We start from the raw sequence: 15,019 nt of genomic DNA on the forward strand, positions 1-15,019 counted from the left end.
TCATCGATGGTATTACAAGTTTGACAATGGGGTGACAAGGACTTCCCCATCATATGTGCAAATTTTTTTGATGGATAATGACCAGATCGTAGACGAACAGCTAATTTAATATTAGTTAATAATTTAGTTAATAATTTAATATTAGCTAATTTATTATAGTTTACCTAAATTCTGCTACGTTTTATACCTTAAACCACACATCAAACGTACGCCGAAATACAAATAGTCAATAGTCCTTTATCACTTCAAATTGTACAGAATTGTGACGAATACCTAGTTAGACTGTGAGTAACGTACAAGCTAACTGTAACACTCGGCTTTACGTACAAAAAGTGCCGTGTGGCCCCGGCATAGAATAAGCCACCTTCTTCTTTCCCGTGGGCGTCGTAAGAGGCGATTAAGGGAACTTAATAATTGAGGAATGGACATCAGCGTTTTTTTAATGGATGATGGACAATGGTATGGTAACCCCGTCTGCGCTATCGGTATACACTGGTGGGGCACCAGTGATAGATGACTGATGAGGATAAAAGCCGGTTAGTTAGCCCATCCTGACGAATTCAACCAGAATGGCCGCGATGGTTTCCAGGGGGGACCACGTGGAGGTCGACCTGACAGGGCATATTGCTAGTAATGTGGCTGTTGGACCCCATTACTAACAATCCCTTTCCCCCTCGTACATCAACGTTTAAAAGCATCACCTAAAACCTAAATGCAGTTGTCAACCCGCCTGCCAAGCGTGGCAATTACTGCCAAACCCTACCTTAGAGGGAAAGGGATTGTTAGTATTAGAGACTGAGAATCCCATTGCTAGCAATATACCCAACCAGGTCGACCTACTCGCGGTTCCCCCTGGAAACTATCATGGTTAATTCCTGATGAATTCATCATGATGGGCTAACTGGCCTGTTTTCATTCTCATCGGTCATCCTTCACTGGTGCTCCGCCAGGGTACCCCGTTAGCGCAGCGGTGGTTACCATACCATTTTCACCCATCAAAAAAAACCCTACCTTATGGGGAGGCTATGTTCAGCAGTGGACAATTAACGACACAACAAACTGTCATGCAATTTGGCGGAATAATATATTGTATAAGTGTATTTTGTCGACAAATAAATAAAAAAAAAAATAGAAACTTCTCTTCAGGTCAAGATTCCATATTTTCTTTAACACGTAAACGATATCAACATCCGCTTTTGTACTTTCCATAGAAAACAGCTTTACGTTTTTACAATCAGATAAGAAAAAAAAAATGGAGCGGAAAAGGAAAATTAAAAAAAGAATTACGCACACACACACAGCATAAAGCCGTCCACCATTGATCTATTTCATAAAGTCAAATACAACCTGCGCGCGCAGACAGTCGGTCTTACGAGCGGGGAACGAGCGCGCGCGTCGTTTAAATTTCGAACGTTTATTTTTTCGATGTTATTTTTTTAAAGTTCAATCAGCCAGTGTTCGGATAAGTTTTTGTGCGGTCATTATTATATCAATAGTGTTGTGTACTTATTGTGAATCAAGTGTTTTTTTTTTTTATTGTATGCGAAATTTAAAATGTAAGTAAGTGTGTGCAAACATTTTGATACCTGCGTTTGTAATTAGGTTTCTTTAAAGGAAATAATCTTACCTTTTTAATAATAATTCATAGAGTTTTAACTAGAATTATTTAATAATAGGAAAATAAAATTACAATCAACGTTTCGACTTGTTTTTACTAGAAAAAAAAAAAATTAAATTAACTAAAAATAATATTATAGAAAAGCTGGAGTGTTTTACATGATTACAAAACAATACTTAAACAAAGGAGAAAATGGCGGCAGTTTTAATAATAATACACAAACAAAACAGTCAATCAATGTGACATATTTATATGAATAAACAATGACAAAACGTATACTTGAAACAAGGTTAAAATATTGACAATATTTTAAGATACAAATGAATTAACACCACAATACATAACGATATTTACGATAAAAATAATATTACCACACCTAATACATAAAATAAACATGTGTGACTATCATGTACACTTATACATAGTTTTATTAAAAAAAAAAAGTTAAAGAAACAAGAAAGAATTTAAACTACCAGTCAGTATCAGATCATAAATAAGATAAAAGCATGAAATTAGCATTAGAAAAAAATTATTAAAAAATCAGTTGCAATGCAACTGTTTTTTTTTTTTATTTTATTTTTATAAAATGAACATTTTTTTTATATCAATTTTGAACGCCTTTGACTACAATTTCATTTGTTTTTAAATGACGCTAAGGTCTAAGGTGTTATGCGTAAACACAAATAACGCTTATTGACTCTAATTTTAAAAAAGCCCATGTTAAAGAGATCAGGAAACAAATGTAGGAAGAGAATTCCACTACTTGGGTGTTCGTATAAGAAACGATGAAGCAAAGTAAGTCGTAGTATTTTTTTTTTTTTTATTTATTATAATTCGGCCAGAAGCTATCAACCAAAAAAGTACATTACAAATATAGACTTAATACTAATTAAAAACCTTAGTCGACGTCACTAGTTAGCTGGATGTCTGGACTCTACGGTTTAAAAACAAATTAAATTAGAATTCTTTTTTCAAAAAGTCAATTTATGTATACAGTACCTCAATTGGTTTCGAAAGAATTTATATTTACATGCTAGAACCTGGTATTCCTAAAATGATATATGCGATTTTAGAGGACTCTCCATCCATTAACGCGCACGCTGTGGAATGAGCTTGCCAAAGGGCATAAAAAATTAAAACTATTGCAAAAAAAAAATACATAATTTCAGAAAAATATTTGATACGGTAATGTAAAACAGACATAAATATAATTATGTAAAGTTAATATAAAAGTAAAATCACAAATCGACATAAAAAAATACCTATTTTTGTCTTTTTTTTTTGATAGAGATGTCAAATAATACCTGTTCAATAAAGTTTATCAAGAAATCGCCAGCTTGACGATTCTACAATTCTAAGAATTTGCGACAAGTTTTGTTTTTTTTTTTAATCTATCTATCCATTTCAATGTCTTTAAATATATTAATACTTGTTTTTACCAGCGACATCGTTCGCCTGACCGGGACATAACCACTGAACAATGGAGAGGGATTATTGGTAATGCGGACTAGCCGTCCCATTGCTAGCAATATGCCTTTACAAGTCGACGCCGCGATCGAACCCGGAAATTAGAACGATTTTTTTAATTTGAATTTCGAACTACACTTTTCTGATATAAATATACATATGCGCGGGTTGCTTATAAATTAATATACATGTATTAATTAAAATGGCGGCCATTTTTATTGATTTATAAATCAAAACACATTTTATGTCTACACTCAGATATAAATCAATTCAGTAATGATGAGCATCATTACTAATCATTGAGTAGTGTTTATGTTGTCTTTTCAAATGTTTCGTAAGAAATTCGTATCGTTTTTATTTTTTAATTTATTATAATATTATAAATTTCTCCCACATATTTAGTATTAACTGTACATACTGGTAACCAGATTTGCGCGGAGGGGAAGGGATTGTTAGTAATGGAGACTAATAATCCCATTGCTAGCAATATACCCAACCAGGTCGACCTCCACGCGGTTTCCCCTGGAAACTATCATGGTTAATTCCTGATGAATTCATCATGATGGGCTAACTGGCCTGTTTTCATTCTCATCTGTCACCCTTCAATGGTACTCCGTCAGCGTATCCCGTTTTACGCACACATGAATAAAAAGTTTACCTACTTTTAGGGAAGCATTTGTAAGCATTTCCTGTGTGGTCTCGGCATAGATAGGACCACGCGTTCCATTCCTGGGAGTGTTGTAAGAAGCGACTAGGCGAGGATGAGGGATGAGCAGCAGTGTCTCTCTTAAAACACCCCTAAAGCTTAACTGCGGTTGCCAATCCGCCTGCCAAGCGTGGCAACTTCTGGCAAAACCCCCTAGAGGTATATGTTCAGCAGTGGACAGTTAAAAGCTGATATGATGATGATGATGATGACGATGTATGGAGAAACTCTAATCTTAACTCATCCACATAATTACGAAAAGGGGGGTAAAGAGGTTTTTTCTTCTTTTTTTTGTTTCTTCAGGGTCGGCAACGCGTGCATAATACCTCTGGTATTGCAGGCGTTCATAGGCTACGGTAACCGCTTACCATCAGGTGGGCCGTATGCTTGTTTGCCACCTCAGTGGTATATAAAAAAAATCCAGGCAACAAAAAAAATCAGACAAATTTAGCTCGTATTTGGAAGTAACTTAAAAAATAAATAAAAAAAAATCGACAAACAAGGACGAATTCAAAAAGCATGAATGAAACATGACGCTCGATCAAATTACGTATGTATGTTGCAGTCAAATCTCTTAACCAGTCAAAAGTACTATTGACTAGCAAAATCAGTCAAAAGTACTTTTAACTGAACAGGTTGATCAAAAGTGGTTTTGACTAAAAATTATTGGTTATTAGTACTTCTGATTGCAAATTTAAGGTTTTTTTTTTTATACAACTTAGAATGGTAAACAAGCTGATGGCCCACCTGATGGAAAGTGGTAACAGTCGCCTATAGATATGAGCAGTACCGTGGACATAACAGAGTATACTGTTTCGCCTACGAAACCCCCTATGCGTTGCCATTCCTGAGGACTCAGGTGTTATTCCTCTGTACCGTGTAAATTCACGCCATATCCCCACCCTTCAAACCGAAACACAGCTATGTAAATACTTCACGGTAGAAACACGAATGCGACAGAGGTACCCAAGCAATCGACTTTTGTACAAAGTCTCCCTCTGGTTAAAAGTACTCTTGACTGACGCCCTTCGTCAAAAGTAGTTTAATCACAATAAAGCATAAGTCAAAAACACTATTAACTTGTTAGATGAAAAAAAAAAGGTATTTATTTAATGTGAAATCGTTTATTACGAAAAAATTTGGCATTACAATCAATACAAAGAAAACATACTAAACTAACCTAATTTAAGTAAATTTAAATTTTTAAGAGTGTTGACTGATACAACCAGTCAAAACCACTTTTGACCAGGGGGAAAAGGATTGTTAGCAATGGAGTTTGACAGCCCCATTGCCAGCAATGGCATCCATTTTACCGGCAATTGTGTTCAGAACACTGTTTGAGCTAACACGCACCCTAGTCGACAGCGAAACAATTCGTTTGCGCCGTATTGCGTAAAAATCATTCGTACGCTTAATTTTAAGAACTTTTCCATTTATAAAAAGCCACATTACCAGTGAGTATCTTACACTATGTCTTCATCATCAACATCATTTCAGCCATTATGCGTCCACTGCTGGACATAGGCCTTGCCCACAGACTATGTATTAGATACTTTTTGAAAATTCTAACTACCCATGTTAGCTGGGGGGAAAAGGATTGTTAGCAATAGTTTGTCAGCCCCATTGCTAGCAATATACCCTTATTAGGTCGACCTCCACGTGGTTCCCCCTGGAAACCATCGTGAACAATTCTTGTTGAATTCGTCACGATGGGCTAACTGATCTGCTTCATCCTCACCTATCATCCTTCACTGGTGCCCCGCCGGTAGCGCGGGTGGGGTTTTTTTTTGATGGGTGTAACTGGAATGGTAACCCCGCCTGCGCTAACGGGTTATGCTGGCGGAGCACCAATGAAGGGTGATAGATGAGAATGAAAACAGGCCAGTTAGTCCATCATGATGAATTCATCAGGAATTAACCATGATAGTTTCCAGGAGGAACCGCGAGGAGGTCGACCTGGTTGGGTATATTGCTAGTAATGGGATTCTCGGTCTCTATTACTAACAATCCCTTTCCCCCTGCGCGGGTGGAGTTACCATTCCATTATCATCCATTTAAAAAAAACCCTTTTGACGGAATCACTTAGTACTTTTGACCAGCTCCATTGGACAAAAGTACTTTCAACTGCTATTTTAGCCAAACATATTATTGACTTAAAGCATACGGTCAAAACTACTGTTGACTGACTCTGCTAGTCAGTAGTACTCTTGACTGCAACATACATACAATCGAATACATTCCGAGTAGACACGTCGTGATAAATCGTTCACCATCCATTACTTCATTAGTTACCGATGTTTATACTCGCATACAAATATAATCCTCGCTAATGACACCAGATTGTTGGCTTGACAGTGACAAACAGACACAAAAACTGTAAATCATGATGGCATTAATAATAAAAATAAAAGGAAGTCAAAAGGAAAAATTGTACTTGGCTTTATGTATTTCTTTTTTAAATTTATTTATTTTATATAATTCTTTATTGTACACACTAATTATTTATAAAAATATGACAGAGCTAATCAAATGTACAGAGGTGAGCTTAACTCTAATAGAGTTCTCATCCAGCAACACCCAAAGTGGAAAGGAGCATCAATGTCAGCGGGTAGAGCGGTGTACAATATTGTGAGAATTTTTAAACAAAGAAATTAGACCAAATTAAATTAATTACATTATATTTAATCGTAATATATATATATATATATATATATATATATATATATATATATATATATATATATATATATATATATATATATATATATATATATATATATATATATATATATATACTGTTATTTAAAAAACAATATCTATTGTATAAAAATATAATACATATCCGACCGATATGAGCGATATCGAAATGGGTGATGACCTTTCTCCAATCATCAATGTCCAAAGAAACCCAATATATAGATACCGGATCGGTATCCATATTATCCCTCCCTAGTAAGGATAGCAAAAATAGTAGCAGAATTAAATATACAAGATAAAAAACTGACACATTTATCGGCTCGGACGCCATTAACAGATATTGCAAAGGTTACGAACACAACCTGTTCATGACCGACCATCAATACTGTAAAAACAAACAACCGTACAGAGAGAGCGGCTTCAAAGGAATTATCACCCGCGAACGCTCCAGCTATAGAATGAGCTCCCTGCCCAGGTTTTCGCTAGAGACTACAGTATGGGGTTATTTAAAAAGGTAAATATTAACATGGCCATAGCTAGGAGGAGAGGGGTGAGGGCAATGTCCTACTTTAAAATGAAAGGCTCCAAGAATTATGGCTACTGTTCCACTAAAAAGTACTTTTGCCCTACCTTAAACTTGGGTCTAGCTATGGCCCTGTATATTAAGGTTTCTTCAGGGTCGGCAACGCGCACGTGACACCCCTAGTGTTGCTAGCGTCCATAGGCTACAGTGAGCATTTCAGACGGGCTGTATGCTTGTTTTCCATCTTCGTGGTATATAAAAAAAAAAAACACCGCAGCGGATATCTGTCAGTCCGTCTACTTACTACCGCTCGACCGACACAAAAGACTTCAACGGGGTTTGCTTCGGTGGAATTTTTGAGCCAATTTTCAAAAACAATTTTCCCCCTCTTTTCGCCTCCTCCGGATTCCTTTTTTCAATTTTATATACCAGATAATTATTGTACATACTGTACATGATATACAAGCTAATTTATTTATTTAAAATAATAAATAGAACAAATTGTTACTGGCCAGTATTTACAAAATTATTAGTGGCCAGTACGTGAACATAATATACTACACCTACTATGACATTCAAATACATATTATTAAATAAAAAAAAAATAACCCATATCTAATATATTTGTAATTGGGCCAATATATGTATATATATATAGATTTTCATCATATCAGCCTTTATCTGTCCACAGCTGAACATAAGCCCCCCCTTTGGGAGGTATTGCCAGTAGTTGCCACGCCTGGCAGGCGAATTGGCAACCGCAGTCAGACTTTACAGATGTTTTAAGAGGGACGCTGGTGCCCTCGCGCTCCTTTAGTCGCCTCTTACGACATCCACGGGAAAGGAAGGGGTGGCCTATTCTATGCCGGGACCACATGGCCACTATTATATAATGCACAATACCAGTATTATGTTATATATAACCTTGACAGTTTTTGACGATTATATTATGCTATATAGACAGACAGATAGATACTCTTTATTGTTTCCTACATAAGATTACAATAGTAAACTTATTATAGATACAAACAATTACAAGAAATGATCACAGTGAGAATACAATGGGCGACCTTATCGCTAAGAGCGATCTCTTCCAGGCAACTTTTGGATGGAGAGGAGTAATTATAAGTATATATGTTATATCTCCATATTTAAAGTTAACAGAGTTTCTCCTCTCTATCCAAAGCTTGTTTGGAAGAGATCGCTCTTAGCGATAAGGCCGCCCATTGTATTCTCACTGTGATCATTTCTTGTAATTGTTTGTATTTATAATAAGTTTACTATTGTAATCTTATGGAGGAAACAATAAAGAGTGTCTATCTGTCTATCTATATATTACCTACTTTAGTTAAAAATAGCGAACAAAATGGTAGTAATAAATAAATTAATAAACTGAAGGAAAGAGAGATCTAGCCAACAATTAATAAACACCCCATCGAGGCCAAGGCGTTCTATTACCTAGTTCGATAAATTTTATTTGTATTACCTGAATTGCTAACAGCAATTGGCAAATATTGATACGTGATTGGGAACGGGGCAAACTTGACACAAACACGGCTATTGCCCTTTCATATTATACTAGCGACCAGACCCGGCTTCGCACGCGTGGATAGATAGAAAGATAATTTTATATATAATATATATTACTTCGAATAGCCAATTTTTGATATTCTGGGCTACATAGTGATTTTTATAGGGATTTCCAGTATTTTTTTTTTAATATTAACAATAATTGTATACATTCTCTGTACCCTGTAAATTCACTGCCATATCCCACCTTTCAAACCGAAACACAGCCATGTAAACACAACTGCTTCACGGTAGAAACACGAGTGGGATAGAGGTGCCAAAGCAAACGACTTTTATACAAAATCTCCCTCTAGTATATATCTGTTATTGGACCAATATATGCATAGATACTGTAACTAAAATATATAGATACTGGATAATGGAGCTCTCTATAGGTAAAGGAATTTATGAACTAACGTATCGTAAAGCCTTCAATATTAATACAAAATATTCATTTACCTTTCTATCTACGTGTACGAAGCCGGGACGGAATGCTAGTATCACTATAATAATAAATCATGAATTGATTTATAGACACAGTGGATTTAAATTTAGATAAATTTAAAACGCAAAACTACGCATGCAGATGTAGAGTTTGCTTCGCAACAGGCAGTTTTTTGCTCCACAAAGATTAACGGCAGTTCCGTCACATAATTTAAAACTGGGTTACAAAAAAAAATACATCAATTATGTCAAATCAAATCATAGCCACGAATATCTACCAGAGGGAGACTTTGTACAAAAGTCGATTGCTTGGCCACCTCTGTTCCATTCGTGTTTCTACCGTGAAACAGTTGTGTTTGCATGGCTGTGTTTCGGTTTGAAGGGTAGGATATGGCAGTGAATTTACACGGTACAGAGGAATAATATCTGAGTCCTCAGGAATTGCAACGCATGGGGGGTATCACGGGTGAAACACTATACATTGTTATGCCCATAGTTACTTGGTAGGCGGGTTGACGACAGCAGTTTGGCTTTCAGTGATGTTTTAAAACGCTACTGCTCATCCCTTCACCATAAGCTCCCTTAGTCGCCTCTTACGACACCCGCGGGATACGGTGCTGCTCTATTGTATGGCGGGACCATATGGCTACTATTAAATAATACACCATACCGATATTATATTATAGGTAACCTTGACAGTGATACTTGGCCATTAGTATGCGACGGAGCGCTCTCCTGTCAACTCAGCATTGTCACCGTACACGAGAACAGCGGTTGGGTTTTTCAAAGTTGCTATGGGAGTTGCATTATCCGTTTCAATAGAAATTAACGAGAATGTAAACAAACGAATAACCAGACCATGAGTTAGTCTGCTGATGTCCAATGGTAGTACGAGTCAAGAATCGATTGACCGATTGAACGGTTCGATTTGTTACTGTAGTCGGACTTTTAATTCGATGCAGTAAACTGACAATTCCAGTGTTGCAGGTTATTGCTGAATTATATATATATATATATATATATATATATATATATATATATATATATATATATATATATATATATATAAAATAATTGAAAAAGGTAGGTTTTTTTCTTGTCTTGTTTTTAGTTCCTGACGAATTCGACTAGAATTAACCACGATGGTTTCCAGAGGGAACCACGTGGTGGAGGTCGACCTGACAGGTATATTGCTAGTAATTGGACTATTTGACCCCATTACAATCCCTTGCCTCCCCTAAAGATGACATTAGCTTATGTCAGTTTACTGCATCGAATTAAAAGTGCGACTGTAACTTCATTTAGGCAGTGTTTGTCACGGTCGTAAAAAGGTTAAATTAAAAAGATGTTAACGATAACAAATTGATAATTTTGAAAACTAGTCACTTTTATTTAAAAATTAAATTACTGAACCGATTCTGGTAGAATATTTATGGGACCAATCTGAAGGTACACATATAGATTGTTTCATTTGCTCTTTTAACACAGTTAATCGTTTGTTATAGTAATATTTATTTATTCATTTATTTATTAAAATATGTCCGCCCTGTAGGGCCGAATAAACAAATGCCTGATGGCATTCTCTACCAATCAACCTTTACGATAGACAGAGAGAGTAAATGGCGGTGTATAGATTTAGAAAAAATATAAATTAAATATTTTGAGAGATTACAATAATTTGTAATAAATAAACATGTATATATACATTTATTGTTTTAATATAATATATTACCTATATATTTATATTAATCTAATTCTATATTTATAATATATTAATATAAGTATTACTTTTTTATTATTATTATTTTAAGGGCTTTTACCTTCTTCAGGTATATCAGTCCTATCGTACCCTGAACTGATTTCTCAAACAAAACTTTATCTACTTTCCCTAAAGTATTACTTTTTATATTTCCTCTATTCAGTAATGCACCGCCTACTTATTTCTCTGTTCGCCCAATGCTCGACTGGTAGAGAACACCGGCCGGTGTTAAGTCCGCCTTACGTACATAGTTTCACTGTGCATTAAAGTTTAAATAAAATCAAATAAATAAAATATCCTTTTCGATAAAAAAATAATAAAATGTACCATTATGTGTATATTTCAATCTGTATTTATGTTACTGTATTTCACTTGAATTATTCAATTGTCATTGTGAAGTTTTGTTTCTGGTACAATAAAGAGTTAAATAAATAAATAAATTACAAATTCAGTTCATAAATGACGGAGTTACAAGGTAATAAACATAGTCAAGTCAATAATTTATTTGCAATATTTACATACATACATACATATCTGTAAGGCCTGTCTCTAGAGATGGGCAATCCACCTGGGTGGGTTTAAAGTCTGGTGGGTAAAAACCGGGTGTTTTGGGTTTATTGGGTTTAAACCCCATAAACACCCAAATTTTTGGGTGTTTATGATTTTGTACTTCATCATCGTCATCTCAGCCGCAAGACGTCCACTATACTGGACATAGACAATATTATTATGCAGCCTACAGAATAAAAAACTTTTAATTTGATTTTGAGTTTATTAAGAAAGAGATGAAAGTAAAATGTAAAACTACAGTCAATCACTGTCAGATTCAGAGTTATTACAAGCGATGAATTGTATAGGTTCGATAGGCTCTATTTCGTCTAAACTGTTATGTTCATTTACTTGCTCAATGAAAGCTTCTAAGGTATTTTCTTCATTAAACTGAATGTCCTCGCATTCAGCTTTATGTTTAAGATTCCAGTTATAACAAATGAATGAAATTTTTTCAGTTCTTTCAGTTGTAAGTCGATTTCTTTTGTTATTATGTATGTAGCCTTGGATACTAAAGGAACGCTCAGTGGCTGCCGAAGTACAGGGAGCTGATAGAATACGAATCGCTACTTTGCTTAACTCAGTGGAACCACAAATACCTTTCCACCATATTAGGGGCTCAATGCTATCTAATGAGCTCCATACAAATCCTCTGGCCCAAAAGTTTTCTTTAGCTTTATAACACGCCAAATCTGCCATTACATTTGACAAACTTAAGTGTTGGCTTAAATTGTAGATAAACTCCATACCCTTAAGTTCTTCCTCTTGAGTAAGTTCGACTCCTAGAGTCCTGGGGTCTAGAATATATGCTGCAAAATGTATTGGCCTCATTGCCATATTGCATCTTGAAGATACTGATGTTAGAATCTGCTGTTTGCTTTCTTCGCTCAATGTCGAAATCTCATTTAATGCAAAACGTATCTTAGCTTGTACATCTCTAAATGTAATGTATGTGCGATGCAAACGATTCTGGTCGCTCTCTAAGTAAAATATGCTTTCAGTGACTGGTTCCAAAATACTTATACATTCCCCTGTCTTCGTCCAGAAATCATCACTTAGAATTAAATCTTTAATATCTCTTGAAATTACCACATCTTCTCTAACTGTTAATATTTGCAAAGCTATCTTATTTGCTTTCAAACTTTTTAACGAAGTAACATGACTTCCCCATCTTGTAGCACAAGGCAATTTTAGTGTTTGTGTAGAATCTTCACCCTGCCTTGATTTTATCAACAAGGAACTTAATCGTTGACTCCTTTTAACAGTTTTTATTATATTTATGGCTTGCATAATAAACACAGTTACTTCTTGTATCTTTACAATATCTTGGCACAACAAGTTAAGGATATGTGCACAGCAACCGAGAGGAACAACATGTGGATATTTGAGTTTTGTTAATTCGAATGCCTTTTGTATATTTCTAGCGTTATCGCCAATAAGTACAAGAAACTTATTTGCTCCATACACTTTCATTACTTTTTCAACTTCTTGGCTAAGGTATTCACTAGTGTGAGGATTACTTTCTGTATTCAAACTTTTAACGTATGCAGGTTGAGGTTTTGATATAAGAAAGTTTATTATTCCTTCATTTCTTAAATTAGACCAGCCATCGCACTGAAGGTGTAAGTAACTACAAGCATTTAGTTCCTCATTTAACTCAAAACGCATTTCTCTATATATTTTATCTAAGTATTTTGTCGCTAAAGCTTTACGTGAAGGTATTTTAAATTTTGGTTGCAATTTTTCGAAAAATTGTATCCATAAAGGATGTTGCACCATCGATAATGGCGTCCCTGTTACAAATATAGCTCTCGCTAATTCTGTTTTTATATGATCATCGGTGTCTTGAAACTCAGCATTTATTGTAGTGTTAGCAGACGACGAGGGGCTTATAAAAGAATCATTTGTCTCTATCTCTGACAGTCCAGACATTTTGGTTTTGGACGAGCTATCTTTTATAAGTTTCATAGAGTCTTTTAATGTTTCTGGAGATTTTGGACAAGTGATAAGATGTTGAAGCATTTTGGCAGCATTACTGAATTTGTAGACCTTATTACAAAGCTTGCAAGAAACAGACTTGTTTGGTAAAGTACGGTAGTGCTCCCATATGCGTAAATCTTTAGGTCTCCCCATTGAACCTAAAAAAATGAACGATGATTAGTTGGTCTGACGAAAATTCAACAATAGAGTGCCTATTTTTTTACAATGATTATTTCTTGTTATTTACAATAAATTTATTAAAAAAATAATAAAATAAATACAAAAAACCTTTGTAAAATTACATCTCCTCGGAGGATTAAACGCAGACGCTAGTTTATTATCGTATTGTTCTGTATTTTTCTCAGCAACTTCTTTAATTCGATTAGGTACTTACGCATATTATGTTAAAAATAAATATCTAGTACACATCTTAGGCTATCCACCATTATTATCCAATGACGACTCTCAGCTAACTATGCACTATCATCCAAAATAAACGTGTATGGAAAATTTTATCCCAGTCGGTTGAGGATTGAGGATAATTGCATCAACATACGAACATACCTACATACTTTTATTTACATAACGCAAGCTAAATAAAAGCTTGTAATAATACATCTAATTTTAAGTTAAAATTGTTAAGTGATCATGATATAATTGTATCATTCAAAAATCCACTTACCTTTAATTATTTCTTGTTAAGTATAAATATTATTTCAAATCTGCTCCCTTAATATGCACTTTTTTACTGCTTTTCCTACCTAACACGTTACCAGGAAGTCACGTTACCAGAGTCAGAGTAATAGTAAACACGTTTGACAGTGATTGTCGTCGCCTCATATTCAGCGTCGACGAATAGGGGAATCCCCAGTCATAATGTATTGCATGCGTGGCGGTCTTACTTCAAATCCATAAACAAAGAGATAATTACAGAACTCGATACTAGATGGCGCTGTTTTTGTTTGAAGAAAGTTTGCGGGCTAAAATACATAGAATTTCATCAATGACTTCCACAAAGAACAACATTTCTGTTTTTTCTAAGTCCGTATCTCTTCCGTATATTTCATAAGATATAAGCTTGGGCTACATTGTTATGCAACGTGATTTTGTCGCTGTCTTGCTAGCAGGGTTGACAGATATACGATTTAAATCGTACTCATACTATTATTTGTCTATTTTTTAATGTACGATCGTAAAGATTATGATCGTAATTCGCACAAAAACATACGACTTTTTGGTTACCTGGCAACATTTTTATTATGAAACGAACATGCTCACATCATCAGTCACATGCAACAATTTATTGGGGATTTCCCCTTCACATCTGGCAGTCCTGCTTGCTAGAATATAGGTAAGTCAGCCACAGTTACTGACGATCGATATTTAAAGGGTATTGTTTTTGTGCTAAATATTTCATAAAAACGTTATTTAATACTTTGTGGATTATTAATTTAGTTGATAATCACTGGAAGTAAAATGGATGCTAATTTGAGAGATCAAGATCTTCGTATAAAACAGTTAATAAAAGAAAATCTACGTAAGTACTCTTTTTATACCTAGGTAGGTAAGGTATAATAAACACAAAAGGTACTTAGATCGCGTGTGTTCGAAGCATTTATTCTAATAAATTTAATTTAAAATTGTAGAAAGAAAAAAATGTCTGCCAAGCCGTAGCCGAAGCCGATCTCCAAATATATTTGGCGATAG

General features: G+C 35.0%; 2 protein-coding genes across 2 annotated transcripts in view; one reads left to right on the top strand and one right to left on the bottom strand.

The window, feature by feature from the left end:
- Nucleotides 1–15,019, bottom strand: part of LOC116413324 (uncharacterized) — a gene marked incomplete at its 3' end in the record, with an annotated part of 103,090 nt that overhangs the window by 35,794 nt on the left and 52,277 nt on the right.
- LOC113520912 (uncharacterized) overlaps nucleotides 1,348–15,019 on the top strand; it is a 62,991-nt gene continuing 49,319 nt past the window's right edge. Inside the window, exon 1 of the mRNA XM_026906335.3 lies at nucleotides 1,348–1,556. The gene's annotated coding sequence lies outside the window, so the exon portion shown is untranslated. The remainder of the gene's footprint in view (nucleotides 1,557–15,019) is intronic.

This window comes from Galleria mellonella, unplaced genomic scaffold, assembly GCF_026898425.1.
Source record: "Galleria mellonella isolate WM207_F2 unplaced genomic scaffold, CSIRO_AGI_GalMel_v1 utg158, whole genome shotgun sequence".
NCBI classification, from domain to species: Eukaryota; Metazoa; Arthropoda; class Insecta; order Lepidoptera; family Pyralidae; genus Galleria; species Galleria mellonella.